Genomic DNA, 16,602 nt, shown 5'->3' on the forward strand with positions numbered 1-16,602 from the left:
GAAGTCAGTCATATTTGCATCCCTAACCTGAACTTCAGCTGCTTGTAATTTATGCTTTGGGACCGACCAGTCTGGCATACGGATGCTAAATTATGTTTGACAGTCAGTTTCAAAAGACCTGGAGCCAGGCAAGTCATCTGCTGACACAGGAAAACTCCAGGTGCAATCGACCAAAGTTTGAGTTAGCAGGTAGCTCCAAATAAGTGACATTTTAAAAGTGACTTGGACAAGGCAGGTAAATGCGAGCAACAGACATCATACTGCTACAACTACTAACAAGAAGAAGAGTCTGGCCTCTCCCATAGTGTTGTCCTGCCAAAAGTGCATGGGAGTTACTCTAAGATAAGAGGAACAAACTTTTGTGGCAAATGCTATCATTAGCAAGGCACCCTCTCATGCTCTTTTTTCTTGAGAAGCTAATACAGATGCTATACATTGCATGTCAGCATATGCTCAGTGGAATCGGTAGAGGATTATGCTGAGAGTCTTCCTGCAGCTGCCAGGAGCTGCCAGCCACAGTGTGTGGCAGAGGAAAAACAGCATCTGGCTCAGGCACCTCCTCAGAGAGGGTGGAAACCTTAGTTTGTGCAGCCAGCATTAACATGAGACGTTATTTCATTGCTGTCACTGTCACGCAAACTTAACCAGTTCCTGTCACTCATCACACATCCCTAGTCACGGTAGCCTACAGGCTATGAAAACAGTGCAGTGCTCTCCAGCTTAGCTGACTCATTTAATTTACACAGAATACTTAGAGGAAATGCTTAGAGAGGTCCAGTTGCATTCTGCAGAAGTGGGTGTCACCTGTTTATTCCTATCCATGCTATAAATATGCTGGTATGTAACTGAAATAAATCAGCATGCTGTGGAATAGAACTATGACACGATGAAAAGAAAAAAAAAAGGAATTAATCATAGGTTTTACTTTACCAGTATTCCTTGCTGCTCTGGAAATAGTCTGCAAATCTGGCTTCCAGATGAGTTTATTCAAACTCCTGCACCAAGAAAAAAAGAATTATTTTTATACAGGAAATATGAATGGCATCCAAAGAGTTAGATCTTCCTCCTGACTGAAGTGAAGCCAATAGCTAGGAGACTTCAGTGGTTCAGCCTTTCTGACTTCATTTCACTTCATAAAAGAATTGGATGCTTAACAGGACTGGAGAGCCCCTGTAACCAGTGTAGGGGAATACAAACCACGGTGTCCTCCCTTGACAACTGCCAGCATTGCATAAATGTGCTCTAATTAGCATCATCAGCATCCAGTTCATACAGTGGAATGAGAGCAGAATAATTTTCCTAAAGAAAAGTAACCACAAGAGTGGCATTTTATTTTTGAAAACTTAAAATCTGAGATGTCAAATATTAGAAATATATAGAGAGGCCAGTAAGGCTGACAAGTTAAAGCCCTTCCAGAGCATACATCGGCACGTTCTGCAATATTCAAGGCCTATTGAAAGATTCATGAAATAAATTTCTGGTGCTTAGTAGGGAGGAGCTTTTACTAATAGTCGAATTTTCAAGCAGGCAAGATTTTTCTCAGGTCCAATTGAAGACACCATCTTTCCCTAGGAGCCTTATCTTGAGCTACACCACCACCAGTCAAGGTAATTGGAAGTTAACAAAATGTTAGAATGGGATTAAAAGGAGTTCAGAGGTTTAATGTAATGACTCGGAACTTTATACCAATCTCACACTCAGCACATACCTGCATTCATTCAGAATAAGATTAACATCAAGCTACTTGAAGAGGAAAGTTTGAGGTGAGCCTCCAAGGGTTCATAGGGAGCCAGAGAGGAGAAAGTCCACATCTCTGTTGCTGTGTGAAGTAGTACTTTGCAGAGTCTTCAGGAGACAGACATTTGATAGCAGGTTTGGTGGCAGCTGGAGGTCACAGAGCCAAGCAGACCAGTCAGCTGTTTTCTAGTCACGGAAAATTTGTACGAAAAGTAAATACTGCTCACTGTTCCCTATGCTTTAGCTAATGTTTTTTACTTGGCATACCACTAAATCACAGATGTGGTGACTGTCCTTAACTAACCAAACTTTGCTCTGAGATCAGAAAATCTCCATGTAAAATGGCTGCATTTATTGTCTCTGCAGCTGTGACTACAGCATTGCCTATGTGATTGCCCAGGGATGCTGGACGAAAAGGATCCTGGACTGGACACAGGGCACTAGCAGCAGCGGCATCTTCTTTAGAAACTGCTTGCGAGCAACTGGTTTGACTCTCCTGGTGCTGGCAGTAATACTGGGCTGAAGGGCAGAAATGGCCTTGAACGGGAAGAACGCTGCTAAGTGCTGAGCAGGAAGGCACCGGTATTGGTGCGTCAGAAAGCTAAAATCATAGCTGAAGGAACAGCTGGCCTTGTGCTTCTCTGCAGCATTAATTCAGAACAAACAGCTGTATGACTGAAAAAGCAAAAATAAGAGGAAATCGACAGCAGTGAAACTTGTTTAAAGCTCCTCAATAATAACCCTTATACGTTTTTATGTACTTAGATGGACTGGGGCCTAAATAAGCTTGATTTTTCTATTTCTTACATTATGGCGTGCATTTGATAAAGCAAGGTTCAAAAATAGAAGTAGTTACAAATCCAGACGTAGACTGCATTTATTGCCATACCATCTGCAAATAGCAGCTCACTCCCCCAACTACTGGCATGAATGATGCATGTACAATAGCGTTAATTTCCAATGAAAGTCACATTAGTGTATGGGCTATACAAGGCCTATTATCTCTTAATAGGTCTAAGAGAAGATATAAAACGGTAAGTAAAATCACAGAATTCTTCCTAAATGAGGACATTCAATGTAATATGTTTTCACATTCTTAGGCTTCTTTAATTTATTAAAAAATCAAAAGACACAAGATTGCATGAGCCAACTGGGAGACATCTCATCAGTTCAGCTTAGAAAGATCTCTACGACTCGTAGGGAAATGTCACATTTTAAAATATAATTTGAAATTAAAATGTCACAAACTGCCTCCACCTTTTGATTTAAGTGATTTTAATCACAGGTTCTAGTTTGTAGTCTATACAGCACCTTATATTAAACACTATATTGAAACTCTCTAATTAAGACTCATCTCTTTCCACTAAACCCAGAATATGCAGGGTCAAGTATGAATTTGATGAAATGAAGATCAGACTTGTATTGCTGACATTTGAAGTCTTGAACAACTGTCACTGACAACTGATCCATAAATACCTCATGCTACTCAGTTTCTGCTAAGGTAAATAATCTACAGGTGCTAAAAGACTTTCATCATCTCATTCCAGTGAGACTCTAGACCTCGTGTTATGAACTAAACAGGAAAACCAAATGAACCAGAGGAACATACAAAGAAATTGTGAAAAGGACCCACTTCAAGGGAAAATATTAAAATCACTTATGTACAGGGAACCTGACCTTTCTACTGAACTAGTGGTTGTGATGAAGACTGCAGTGAGGCAACTATACAAACATTTATTTATCTGAATAAATGTAAGTAATTATTAATGAATGATGTTAAAAATATATTTATTTGGCTTTTTGTAGGTGGCTAAAACTTACACAGTTGTGCAACACAAGGGTTGTTTCTAAATGTAGCTCTATATAGAGCAGTCCTCCAAACTAAACAACAAAACTTGGACTTGGAATTCAAATACAACCAAAGTGTGCCTCTTTAGGCATTCAAATATATTAAAGCCAAAAATTTAGCAAGCTTTCAGCTTGTCATGAAAAGCAGCAATAAATGATAAATGCAAAACCAGTATGTCTTATTTTCAAAACCTGGCAAGCCCACAAAACCAGACTTGCAGTAGTGCACTCTATTGCAAAAGCCAACACTGCTTGTTTATTCAAAATAGAAACTGTCAATACTTTAAAAGCCAACTAGGAGACATCAGTTCAGTGTAGATGTGTCTAAGATTCATGCAAATGTCACATAGCATAAAATGGCTGTGCAGAGCAGGCATGACAATGTGTGCATGTTTTTGCTTGTAGCTTTGTAGTTTTGACGTTCCAAACATCAAGCACTTACACTGAAATAATTTCAAATTTTGTACAGGAGCATTTGAAGATCTGTAGCTTTGCTACAACTTGAGCTGATATGGATTTCAGGCAATAGACACTTTAGAATGGAAAAGGATGGCATGACCTCGCATTTGCAAGGCAAAGCTCATCAGGAGTACTCGGCTCGGTTGCCGGTTACAGCCTCATTTACAAGAAACTGTGCAGGGTGAAAGTGAAAGGCACAAGGAGTTTCTTTTTCTAATCTACAGATCTCTCTATTCCAACTATACGTTATCTAGACTCTTTTAAAAGATAATACAGTGATTACTAATAAACAATTCTAACAGATGTGGGTTAGGTATTTTCATTTCAATTGTTTTCATAGATTTTAAGGCAGAGGGAGAATTCAATAGTTGAACCTACTGTTTGACAAAGTCCACTGATTTATTTGCATTTGTGCCTTTCTCTCTTGCTTTGCTGAGAACTCAGTGGTGTTTCTGTCCACCCCAGACCCACAAGAGCCCCCAGCACTCACCAGTGGAGCTAAGGAGGCTGAAGCACAGTCAGGATTGTGTTCATGTTGTCATTTGATGCAGTCCCTTTTACATTAACTTCTGCCAAATCAAGTACTTGGGTAAACATCTGAGCAATGGCAAATATTCTCCAGGCCCCATTTTTTTCCTCCATCCAGGCTGGTTAACCATATTGATGAAGGAATTCATTGCTTAGGGCAGACATTTCTCAAAGGCAACTGTGCTGGCCCCAATCACTCCCTAGTTCCATTGCTCTGCCCCGCCTGGTAAAATTGAGCGTTCAGGTACATAGGTTAAATTCAGCATATATAATGTGGATAGAGTTCATAAAATACTTTGTCTGGCCCAGTTAAATTACAGTGTATGCTGTCTATAAAACCAGCACTGCTTGGTATCAATCTACTGATTCTTCTGACTTGGGCCCTGTTCTGAAAGGTATGTCGCACCTTCTGAGACACGCTACATACTTTAAGCCTTCCTTGTTATCAGCCCGAGTAACAGTTGTAAGTGACTTGCAAAATCACTTTGGGAGGAAGAGTCATTATTAATAAAATCCCTAAAGTTCACAGTCTCGGGAGTGTTAATTTAAATAGTGCCACATTTTACTCAAAGGTGGCAGTACTCAGTGAATGTCCCTTTTGCTTATGGCTGCTTTCCTTTCTGTTTCTTATAAATGTCATTTTACTACCCTGGATTCTTGTCTGGACACATGATCATCTGGGGAAAACAGAAATTCCAACCAAAGGAAACAGAACTGAAAGTAATTAGAGAATCTTTTTCATTCATCCTCTGATCTGTAAAATAGATAGACGCGTTTCCTTCTAAAGGCTGCATTTCCCAGCTGTAAAACAATAGCGCTCCCCCCACCAGTACTTCTGCAATCTTCGTCACACAGCTGTGGAGTGTTGCAAACTATTAACATTTGTAAAGAGTACTTGTCATGACAGCAGCAGTGCCAAGTTCTTGCTCCAAAATTGTGGGGAAAGTTTCAGTTTCTGCTCTTGAGTTCAAAGCAGTTTGCATGTTTTGCAATGATAATATAGTTTACGGTCTCTAGTCTTGCATTAAGCCCCCTTAAATTCCTGGTACGCGAGTAGGAAAGGCTGTTCTGTTGGTCTGCTGTTTCATCAGTAAAGTCACAGACATATGCTTTTGTCTTTCCTGGTAGCCATTTCTCACGCAGGCACGTACTGAAGAACAAGTTTCTATCATGGTTTTCATTTCGCTGGTTTTCATTCACACTTTTGTATTATCTGTAAACGTCTGAATATACAGCACCTCAACTTAATAGCTCTAAAGTTGTGTCTTCTTGTTGCAGCTCTGTATAAATGAGCAGACTGTGCATTTCAGAAGGTAAGAAATGAACGGGCTGTGCGTGAAAAGGCCTCTGGAAAGTGGCAAGTCACATCCTGGGTCAGCCCTGCTCCTCCGTCCCACTCAGGTAGGAGGGAGCTTCTGCCTCCTGACCCTAGCTTTTACCTAGTGCTACAGCTTGGGTGTCCACAGTTTGGCCCCTGTGGAAGCAGGTTAGCTCTGATCATAGAAGAAGAAGATTCCAGTGAAGGTGGGATGAGATGTCTAGACTGCAGACCTAGAAAATGCTGAGGTTTATCTAAGCTTGGCCAAATGCTTCAGGAGGAAGGAGTGCTCCCCTGGTTGCAGAACTCTCTCTGATTACCCACTGCTTGGGACCGAACTACTTCCTGCTTCCCTTTTTCCCCCCCCCCTTCCTCTCTTCTTCCTTCAGTGTGCACAGACCCTGCAATAAAACCTTCTCATTCAGAAGGAAAGGGGACCCTTTATTGTGCTGCAATTATATAGCACCCGGTGACTTAAACCTGAGAAGCAAGGCAGCTGCACTTCGGCAGACAGGAAATGTTGCACAGTCCCAAAAACTGAGACTACTTGTATTTAACTCTCTGCCTTGTGAGTGAAGAGGTTGGGCATACATTCCAAATGAAGGGTCGGTTTTCTAACTTCCCTAGAATTCAGGGCTATTTAGACTTATTTCTCCTCCAAACCTGTTGTTAATTTTAGCATTTATTGGCTACTACAGCTAAGACTGAATACTCATTTGTATTTGTAGCACCAGGATACATGCTATATTTACAGTATATTCTAGGAAATTTTAATTAGTTAACATTTTCATCTGAAATCCAATTACATAAAAAAGTATTTTTTTAACATAAACACCAATTCAGTATGTTTTTCCTTTCCTCAGTTTTGCTACAGTTTGATTTTTGTGGGACAATTGTCACTATTTTTCAAACTGAATGAAATAACAGAGCTTTGAAATAGTTCTCATCCCTTTGCAGACTTCATTAGAGACACTTTCTTTAAAGGAGTACCATCATCTTTTCAACCTTATCAGTTTTATCCAACAGTTTACCAGTGAGATCATTTGTGGGAATGTGGGCATTTCAGGCTTAAATGTGGGAAATTCAGGCTCAAAACCCTTCCTGGCACAGAGAGACTCAAGGACATGCTTGTCAAGCTCATTTCGAAATGATGACCTCACCACAAGCCTATGGAAGGAAACATTCTCTGGTCTTCCAGTGAACTTGCTTTAGTTCACAGAAGGGTATTCAAGAGCCATTGACCTACAGAAAGAATGGGACTTGCCTTTAAGCCTGCAGACTGGGGCATTGATTTGAGAGAGGTGAGCCACTGAATTCTGGCTCAGCTTCAAATACCACTTATGTAGGTTATCTAATAACTGCTTAATGTACAATATGTAACAGCACTCAGAGGAGGCACCAGAATCTAGTGTTTCCCACTCACAGGTGAGTGCTCTAGCTGTTACGCTCCAAGCCTCTCTTGGCTAACAAATACTCCTCCTTCCTTTTCAATGAGAAGAGATCTCTACTTAGTAGTTAGGACACCTTCCAGAAAAGGGAGGAACCAAAGTTTGACTGCCCTCTTGCTGAGCAGGGACACAAATCTCCCTTTTCCACATACTGAAGAGGTCTTCTAAGTACTCATCAGCTGCCCCTGCAACACTCCTTCAGCTTGCTCCATTTTTAAAGGACTGCCATTCTTCAATGACCAACTTTTTAACAAGTTCAAGATGGGGAAAAACTTCAGACTCACTCCTGTTAGCAATAGTTCCTTACTGGCTGCTTGCATGGCATACTGGCTGCTTTGGATCTCCTCTCAAAGAAACTCAGCTCTCAATGTGCTCCACAGAAGCTCCACAGCTTCCACAAAATGTGCTCAGAAAGTTCAAAATTTTATTGGGCAATGCTTAATGTTGTGGCACATGTCTTTTTTGGCTTTTAGGCTAATTAATTAGTGGAAGGTCACCAGGCAGTTTGTTTCAGAGCAGGGCTTAAATCCATGTCCTATTTTGGTGCTCAAGCTAATTGATTGTCCTTCCTTGCTGGGCCTATTTCCTGATCTGTAAATATAAAGCTGGTTGCTGCAAAAGGCTTTGTCATACACAAAGGACAAGCATGGTTTAAACAGCACATAGTATTGTCTTTCACCTAGTGAACGACCCATGCCACACTTTAAGGACAAGCAAAGCAGATCTTTGCAGTTTGAATTGCCCTGGAAAAGCACGTGTGCTTCTTGGATTCAGATTATTATTTCCTGTATAGACATTTTATGCAAGTATAATCTAAATGTGTGCAATGAGATCACGGACAAAAGATGTAAATAATAGAGATACAATGGGGGTGAAGAGGGTGGACACTACTGAAAATAACTTGCATGATAAAATAATCAGATGACAGGATGAATTTTCAACAGACTGACTGAATACTCAATCAAATGGAGGGATTTGAACACATTTGCAGTGATCATCCTGACTCTTCTCTAAAGCTCAACTCATGACAGATAGTGATGGATAACAATAGAAAGATAGTAATGATCTTGTGAACTCTGAGCCTCTAATTACTTGAGCAGTAATAAACTGGAATGCTTTTACTAGATGTCTTCAGCATGCAGGGATGAAAACATGATTTTTCTGTCCAGCAGAGGGGGCTTGGCAGTAAGTTTTCTAAAAAAACCAAATGATTTCTTTGGAAATTGAGCAGTACTAAAATAAAACTGACTTTTATAGGAACTTGCATAGTATTATAGATAAAGCCATAACTTCCTATAAACAAGAGATTCAAATATAAACAGACACAATTCAAATTGAGCGTTGTCCTGGCTATCTTTGTTTCCCTTACTTCTCAGTGTGGCTTTTCTATTTCAGCAGAAAGCCCTTGCAGTTATACCTGACAGGCACAGTGTACAAGTGAAAAAGGTTTTGCTCCTAATTCCTTTGAAAAGCTGAGTCTGAGTTCCTATTAAACCTGTCCCTGTAAACTACTTCAGTACGTGTAACAAGAAAAAAACAGGGACGACAGAGAGGTAAACTCCTGGTGGAAAGTTTTCCAAGTCACCATAAAGCTATGTATTTGAAGGCAGGACATGTCATCTGAGTGGTCCAGGAGTTCACAGCACAGTTATCTAATTATTTGAGGCCACTTTGTAGTTTTAAACAGTAGACATAGATCTGGGTGGCCACAAGAGCCAACCAAGGCAACCTCACAATATGGGTGAGACCAAAAACATGGATGTAATCCAAGGTGGTGGTGTACAGAAGCACATTTAAAGCTAATGCTTAGTGTTAAGTTGCACACAGTGTTATGTCAAGACAAAAGAATGACACAAATTTCTCTTGAAATTAAAATTGGCTGGCTAGTCTTCTGGTAAAATTCTTCTTTTTCACGGTTAATTGGATTTGTCCCCCAAATACTGTTTCCTTGCTCAGTTTCCACTCACATAGAAGAAAACTGCAGGCAGGTGCATTTGAATACCTGGGAATTATATTCACTTGATTACTTCTGATGAATAGAGTTCTACTCCATGCGTGAGCACTTGAATGGCACTGTTCAGTGCTGTTCAAAATCTGATTCTTTTATTTCTAGTGAGAACTAGCTGCCAGTTTTAATTACAGATTCGATTCTGGTAAATGCAATTATTTTCACCTCTGTGGCTCCAGCTTCTGGTGAAGGAAAGATTGAAAATAATGATGCACCAGAGTAACTTAAAATGAAATTCATGCCAGATGTAGCCGAAGGTGCAAATGACTCACCATGCCCAGTAAGGGTGCAACACTTTCCCTCGCCAACGAGAGCAGGGGCTGTCCTGTTCCGCACCAGCAGCAGCCGCCTTGCAGGGGTGCCGATGGGTGCAGCACTCCGCAGCAGCCTGGGCTCTGCCTCCTCACTGGCCTCGCTGGTCATTCTGGTGAGCTCTTCTCAGAAGGCAGGATCTCAGCGTCCTGTGTTTGTGGGGTCACCACCCACCTAGCCCATTTTTAACTTAACTACTAATATTCTTCAAAAAGCGGGTACATGGGGGAGGAGGGGAATGAGAATTCTGGTCACCTGGTGAAATAAAATTATAATTTACTGTGGATATCAGATTGTCTGTTAAACCTTCTATCTGGAAGTAGATATACTATATACTGACAGACTATACACCACCATATTTCTGATAGAAGAAAAAAATGGGCTGTGAAGGTTACAGCAGTCCCTTGGGAGGAAGGGGGAATGCAGTAGGCCATTATGTGTCCTCAGTCCCCAAACCAGGATCCCAGTTAATGGCACCGGCTCTGCTAGATGGTGATCCCCAGCCATATCCCTGGCCCTTTGTATGTATATATATACCTTTGAGTCCCCTCATCCGTACCACATCTGCAACGGTTCCACCCATTGCTCTCAGTTCCCCCGTTCTTTGGACCTGGTGTCCTCCATATCCTTTACCCCACTTCTCCAAACCCATCTCAAAACCTCTCCCTTCTCTATAGAGCTGCCTTTCTTACAAAATAAAAATATCCAGCCTTCCATAACAGAGTATCTCTTCCCTGACCCAAAAATGTGTGGGCTACACATCCTTCCTGGACCTTCCCTTTCTGCCTGCCTGGAATCACCCCAGAGCTGCTTTCTTGTAACCCTCAGGCACTCCCAGTGCTGCCTTTTGGCCCATTGCCAGGTCCCCCGGTGCCAGCCACCCCCCGGGTCCCTTTGGCCTCTGAAATAATCTGAGCCCTTTCCTGGCACCAGCTCCTTTTGTATCCCCTCCTCGGGTGCGCTTTGTGAAAACCTTGACTCTTGCTCAAAACATACCAAATCCTCCACCATTTACAGCTGTGAGAGCAGCAGAAAAAGACTTGTCTGAGGGAAAGCAACTGGGTGTCAGCTTTCATAAAGCAATGCCTCGCATAGCACTGCTGTATCTGGTACTGGTGTGGACTGAGGGAGAGAAAAGAGAAGAAAGGTGGGCAGTTATGGGAATTTGCAAGAAAAAAAAGAATCTACCTTGATGTTTATGACCTGAGTCAAAATACAAGGAGGCTGAACTTCCCAGAAAGGAAGTTCACTAACAAGGAACCACAGATAACCTTCAGATGCTAAACTGAAAACTCTGGAGGAGAGGGTAGGCTTAATTCTCAGAAAAAAACCTGTACGAATTATACTTAATATCAGAGAGAGAAAGAAAGCAAAAGACAGAGAGCATCTTGAAACTAAAAGAGGTATTAAACAGAAATTACAGGAAGAAATTAGAAAACATCAGGCTGGAAAGCAGAAAAAAGCAGAGCGGACTACATTTTAAATCTGGGACACTGGGATCTGTTCACACAGAGAAAGGTCAGATGGGGACAAACTTCCAGCAGTATTACGGAAGAAGCCAAGACAGAGTTAGCTGGGACTAGCACAGAGGGAGTACAATAAATTTAAAAAAAAAAAGGAAAAGGACTGTGAATTGGAGGAGAGGAAACAGGGTAGAAATGAAAGAGGAAAGAAAGAAGCAACAAAATAAATATTGTATAGGATACAGAGGGAAAAAGAACAGAACAGCCCATTCTATCTCAGCTCACGGGAACCTGCAAATCTCCCAAATCTGCTTTATTAATTGCCAAGGCCAAGTTGAAAGCTGTGTGGGTACAGAACTTTTCACATGGAGAGACAACTATCTCTGCAGGTTCAAAATGGACGAGGGAAAGCATTATCTTAATGACAAAGGAGGTACAAAAACTATGAGCCCAGAGGAGTAAGATGACATCTGACAGCTTCAAACATAAAATATTCTAGGGCAAGCAAGACTCTAGATGCTGCTCACCTAAAAGCTACTGGACATTACTACTGCTGTTATTTTTAACAAGGGCATAGCTTCTTCCAGCTCAGTTCATCTTTCCAAAGATGTTGATTTGTTGAAGGAACAGTAGGTACATTAGAAAATGTATTATAAGCAAATATGTAATTGCCTCCCTTCCATTCAGCATATTTACACATATACTGTTTAAAATTAAAAAAGCAGTCATTCCTGAGTCGTCTTGTACATGAAATGAAAGCAACAACAATTCAATTTTTAGGCCATCAAGAGATGCAGGTAAGAGCCCTGTTAAACTATGTTAATGTAAGTCCCAAGAACGTTCATGTGAAGGTCTAACAAAGTTCCAAGCAGACAGACCGTTTTGCAGGCATGGGTCTTTGATAACCAGACAGCTTAACAAGAAGTCCAAACAGTCTTGTTGGTCTACTGTAAGATCATTACCTTAAGACAACAAAAAATAATGGGTCATATTGTCAATTCGGTTCCTCCAGGGATGAATGGAGCCCCTCTTAATATGGTGCAAAAGAGAAGTAAAAATACCCAACTAGAAAAGGGTGTCTGCGTTGAGTTCCCAGTGACTGCAACGGCTGAGTCACAGTGGGTTCTTGGACACGCAGGGGAGTTTTAGCAGGAAACCGCCCACCACTTTATTTACAGCTCCACTTCAACTATGCCATTCGACTCAGCTCAGTAGATGATTTTTATCACTCTAGATGTTGTGGATGCATTTGCACAGAGACACTTTCCAAAAGGCCACATGTGTTTAGCGTCGGTTTTTCATGAGGTTTCTATGTATTCACTTCAGATGGAAGAAATACTGCCCCTTCTACCCTTCTACCTCCAGTACGAAAGTACCTTTTCTCCATCCACTCTGATTTGTTTGAGTCATACCTGACCTGCAGGCATGCTTTGCATTGCTGAACTGCATCTGTTTAGAAACTAGCATGCTGTCATTGTAAACCTTACGAGCACAGGCAGCTACAGTAGCACAAAAGCACTCACCTTCAAAATTTGGACAATTCTGGTGTCTCATCATTAGTCTTAAGTAAGGTGGGAGTTCAAAGATCCAGAAAAGATGGATCCACAGTTCTGCCAGCTTGTCCTGCCTCAGCTTAGCGATCTCTACATTCAGCACCTGGAGACAGAGTCCTGCTCTCCCACATACAGCACATTATCTTTCTGGCAGTTAGCATAACTAAAACAACAATAAGTTTGTATCAAAAAACCACTCTGGAATGCTAGCAAAGTTTCTTTTTATACCTTTCCTCTTTGTAAAATATAGAATTATCTACAGAAAACTACGTTAAAAAAATGTAATTGTTTGCAAATCCCAACCCTTAAAATTTATACAGGGCCTTCCTTGTCTTTTCCTGCAAATTCTGTCCTAGTTTTGTGAAAGAGTTAAGATTGCGCATTTCACCAGCACCCCTGCGTCCCTCGGTGCACAGATGTGTGAGTGTGCAGATTTCAGGTGGCATGTGCAAATGTAAATCTGATATTGCCCAGTTTTTCAGTTCTTGGCTTTGTAAACCACATAACATCAGCGCAGTGCGCTCGCCAGCGTGCAAGACGGGAGGAAGGCTGTGGTATGTGCTGTACTCAAGCGTAAACTGCTAGTTAGGAGAACAGAAGAGGAAATGGGGTAATGATTCTCTGGAACAGTGATGGGGTCTCTGGACAGCCTCGTGACTGCACCAAAATTCTGATTTCAGCAGGGAATGGCTGCTGAATTCCCGGTGATGAGGACTTGTCTCCATTCATGGAGTGCTCCTTGGCATAGTACAGCCAGCAGAGTACAACGCCACGACACAGACCCTCACAAATCTGCTTCCTCCTGCCATCCTATTTCCCCAGCCCTGAAAAGGGGGCTGGGAGGCGATAAGGGAAGAGACATAAAGACAAGAAAATAGTTCAGTTGGATCCGTTTATCTCTGCATATACCAGTATACAGAAAGGTTTATGCAAATAAGAATCAGTCACAGGACTTCTGGGAAGTTGCCAGTGACTCTCAGTGTATGAGTGAAATTAAGAGAGGGAAGTCTCTTAAAGCTCTTTCTGAATAGCTAGTAAAAACATCCAGTTCCATCCAGCAGCAATTGCTTTGGCAGTCTGAGTTGGCAGCTTTGGATGCTCAGGATCACTTTTTCATGTTGCACAAAACTCTGCTTGTGGCTCATTTTTTAAAACCAGATTCAGCTTTAGCCCTGCCTTTCAAGTACAGAGATCACCATACACAGAGCAGAGAAAGGATGCTGAATGAATCACAAGAGAGGATCTATTTGCCAAAGATTCGCAGGCTGTACCATTCTTAGTATTTTTTGCAGCGGGTCTGTCACATGAAGAGGATTCATATGTGATCTGAAACAACTCAATGAGTGCAACAACGTAAAAACCAATGGGTTTACCTTCCCAGTCTGAAGTTGTGTTTCCCTCTACCCCCCAGATCACACCCCTCCTACCCTTCTACCACCACCACAACCACATGTTGGCACAAAATGAACAGAAAATAACCACACTCAGATCTGCCTGCCACCCGCTAGTGGAAACTGGGAATTCACTGGAATTCAGGGAACTGGAGGCAGGTCACATGCATTGCACCCTTTATACCGCAATTTATCTGCACAGTTGATATTTTAGTTTCATGTATGTAATTCAGTTTCCCTGAAATTAACCTTTTAAAAAAAAAAAAAAGAAAAGAAGAAAAACCCACAGTCTTTCAGGGGGATCAGAAACCAATTTCAGGAAACACTACCAACTTTGATGGTAAACGCAGACACTGAGAGTAAACGTATACGTGTGTGTGTGTGCGCGTGTGTGTATTGGACTAGTTTTTTATCGAGTTTCCTATAGAAAGGAGGAAAAGTATAGAACGCTACGCAACTCACTGCTGGAACCACATTGCTATATATTGCAGACTTATCAGTGGTGAGCTATTTTTAGTATGGCCCATGAGCAAGCAAGCAATGAGGATGTGTATTTTTTCCAGTGCTTGAACCAGGCAAGCCACTTTTTCCAGCCCTGACTCCTGGAATCCTCCAGTGCAGGGATGCCGCAGCATTGCTCCACCGGCACGGCGCACAGTGTCGCCCTGGGCTTCCCCGGTCTGTGGCCCAAGCATCAACAACTGTGCAGGGGAAAACGGGATGCTGAGAAAGTAAGGGTAAAATAAGCAAGGAATAAAAAGCCAGAATGAAGGGAGGAAAATGGAGAGATCTTGGCGGTATCCTTTCAGATAATTAAAAAATTTGTAACACAAACGTATCCAGAAGTGAGTTTCAAACGTCTTTGTTTTTCATCTCTTCAAAAATAAGGTATCTTTAGCAGTAAAGTTAAGGTCTGGACCCCACTGCTCTATTCTGGGTGCAAGTCTGCTTTTCCATTTTGCTAAAAAAATCTGCTTGCAGATCTTTGCCCAGCTGCCGCTAGCAGCATCAGGTCTAATGTGAAGTCACGTTTGCATCCTTCCATAGCCACAGCATATCCATCACGCTCCTATCAAAGAACCAGCACATTCTACAGAACAAAATGTTCACCTTGCTCAATAAAAAAAAAAAGTTCCTGAGAAATATCCTAAGATCACAGACATTGTACTATTGTTACTGTGTTTATATATTACTATAACTGGAAATCTTCCGAAGGGCTTTGATGAAGCTCCTGCCAAGCCTTTAGTAAAGAAATCTGAACTCAGAAAAGATTTGCTGCTGACCAAAGCATATACTGCAAGTAGGGACTTGGGAAGATACTGGAGCATTTTTAATGTAACCAGAGCTTCTGGGTCTCTGGCCAGCCTCTGAAGCCAGGCAAACCTCTCAGGATGTGCCGGCCCTTGTCTGAAAGTGCTCCACCTTCGCCACGTGTAAGCCATGGCACTGTATGAGCATTAGAAAGGGACAGAGGTCTCACGGACTAACTGGAAAATCTACACTCCCTGCCGGTATTTTAATCTTTCCTTATAGACTCGGGGAGAGAGGATGGAAACCTATTTATATGGGAAATCATTAGAGAGAACACAGGATATAAATTCACATTCATCTGTTTATCGGTATTTCTTGCTATTATTGTAGTAGGTGCTTAATTGCATTAGTTTGCCTATAAAAGTTCTTGAAGGAAAAAGCCCCAACACTTGACATTTGAATAATTATATCTGCCTTTTCTTGACAAGCTAGCACCCAGCTAAATCTGAATTTTTAAACTGGTGATTAGAGAAATCTAATTATGGAACCTCATCTTAGATAAATACTAAAATAGTCATCACCTGAAGGCTGCATCAATTTATGTTGGATGGGGCTGTAATATCAGGAATATACAGATCATTCTGTTTAGAATTAAACCCAGAAAGTCATGGACGTAGTTTTGGTACTGCTGCAGAAACTGAGAGGTTACTCAGGCCATGCTCCAAGTCATGGTATAAGACAGAGCCAGAACAGGACAGCTGGAGCAAAGAACTAAAGAGAAGCACAAATTTAAACTACGCACATAAAAATAGCTCCAGACACCTTATCAAAAGGTTTTTCTGTGAATAAAGTTGTATTAGAATGATTTGTGGTTTGAGGTCATCAGATGTCACTATTCTTATGTTCAGTAAGTTTTTGAAGGTTACCTTATCAAACTCAGTTCAATTTGTGTATGTGACTAGGTCTAACGCTTCCTCTAGACTCATCAGACATTTTGCCAGTATTTTGATATTACAATGAACTGAAATAGATCTGCAATTGAAATACAGCATAGTTGTTTTTTTCATTTAAGTTTCTTTTGTTTAAGATAACTGATAACAAGATTTCTCACAGTGTCAGAGAACAGAGCTGCCCTTAAAAAGTGAGTCACCACAGACGTCAAACCTCCTGACGAGCAATTCAGTGAGATGTCTCCAGAACTCCAGGAGGAAATCCTCTGGGCTTGGCACTCTTCCCATTTTCATATTCTCAATTGCCTAATTTATTGATAGGGGACAACAAGGCCT

Source organism: Rissa tridactyla, chromosome 8 (genome assembly GCF_028500815.1).
Source record: "Rissa tridactyla isolate bRisTri1 chromosome 8, bRisTri1.patW.cur.20221130, whole genome shotgun sequence".
NCBI classification, from domain to species: Eukaryota; Metazoa; Chordata; class Aves; order Charadriiformes; family Laridae; genus Rissa; species Rissa tridactyla.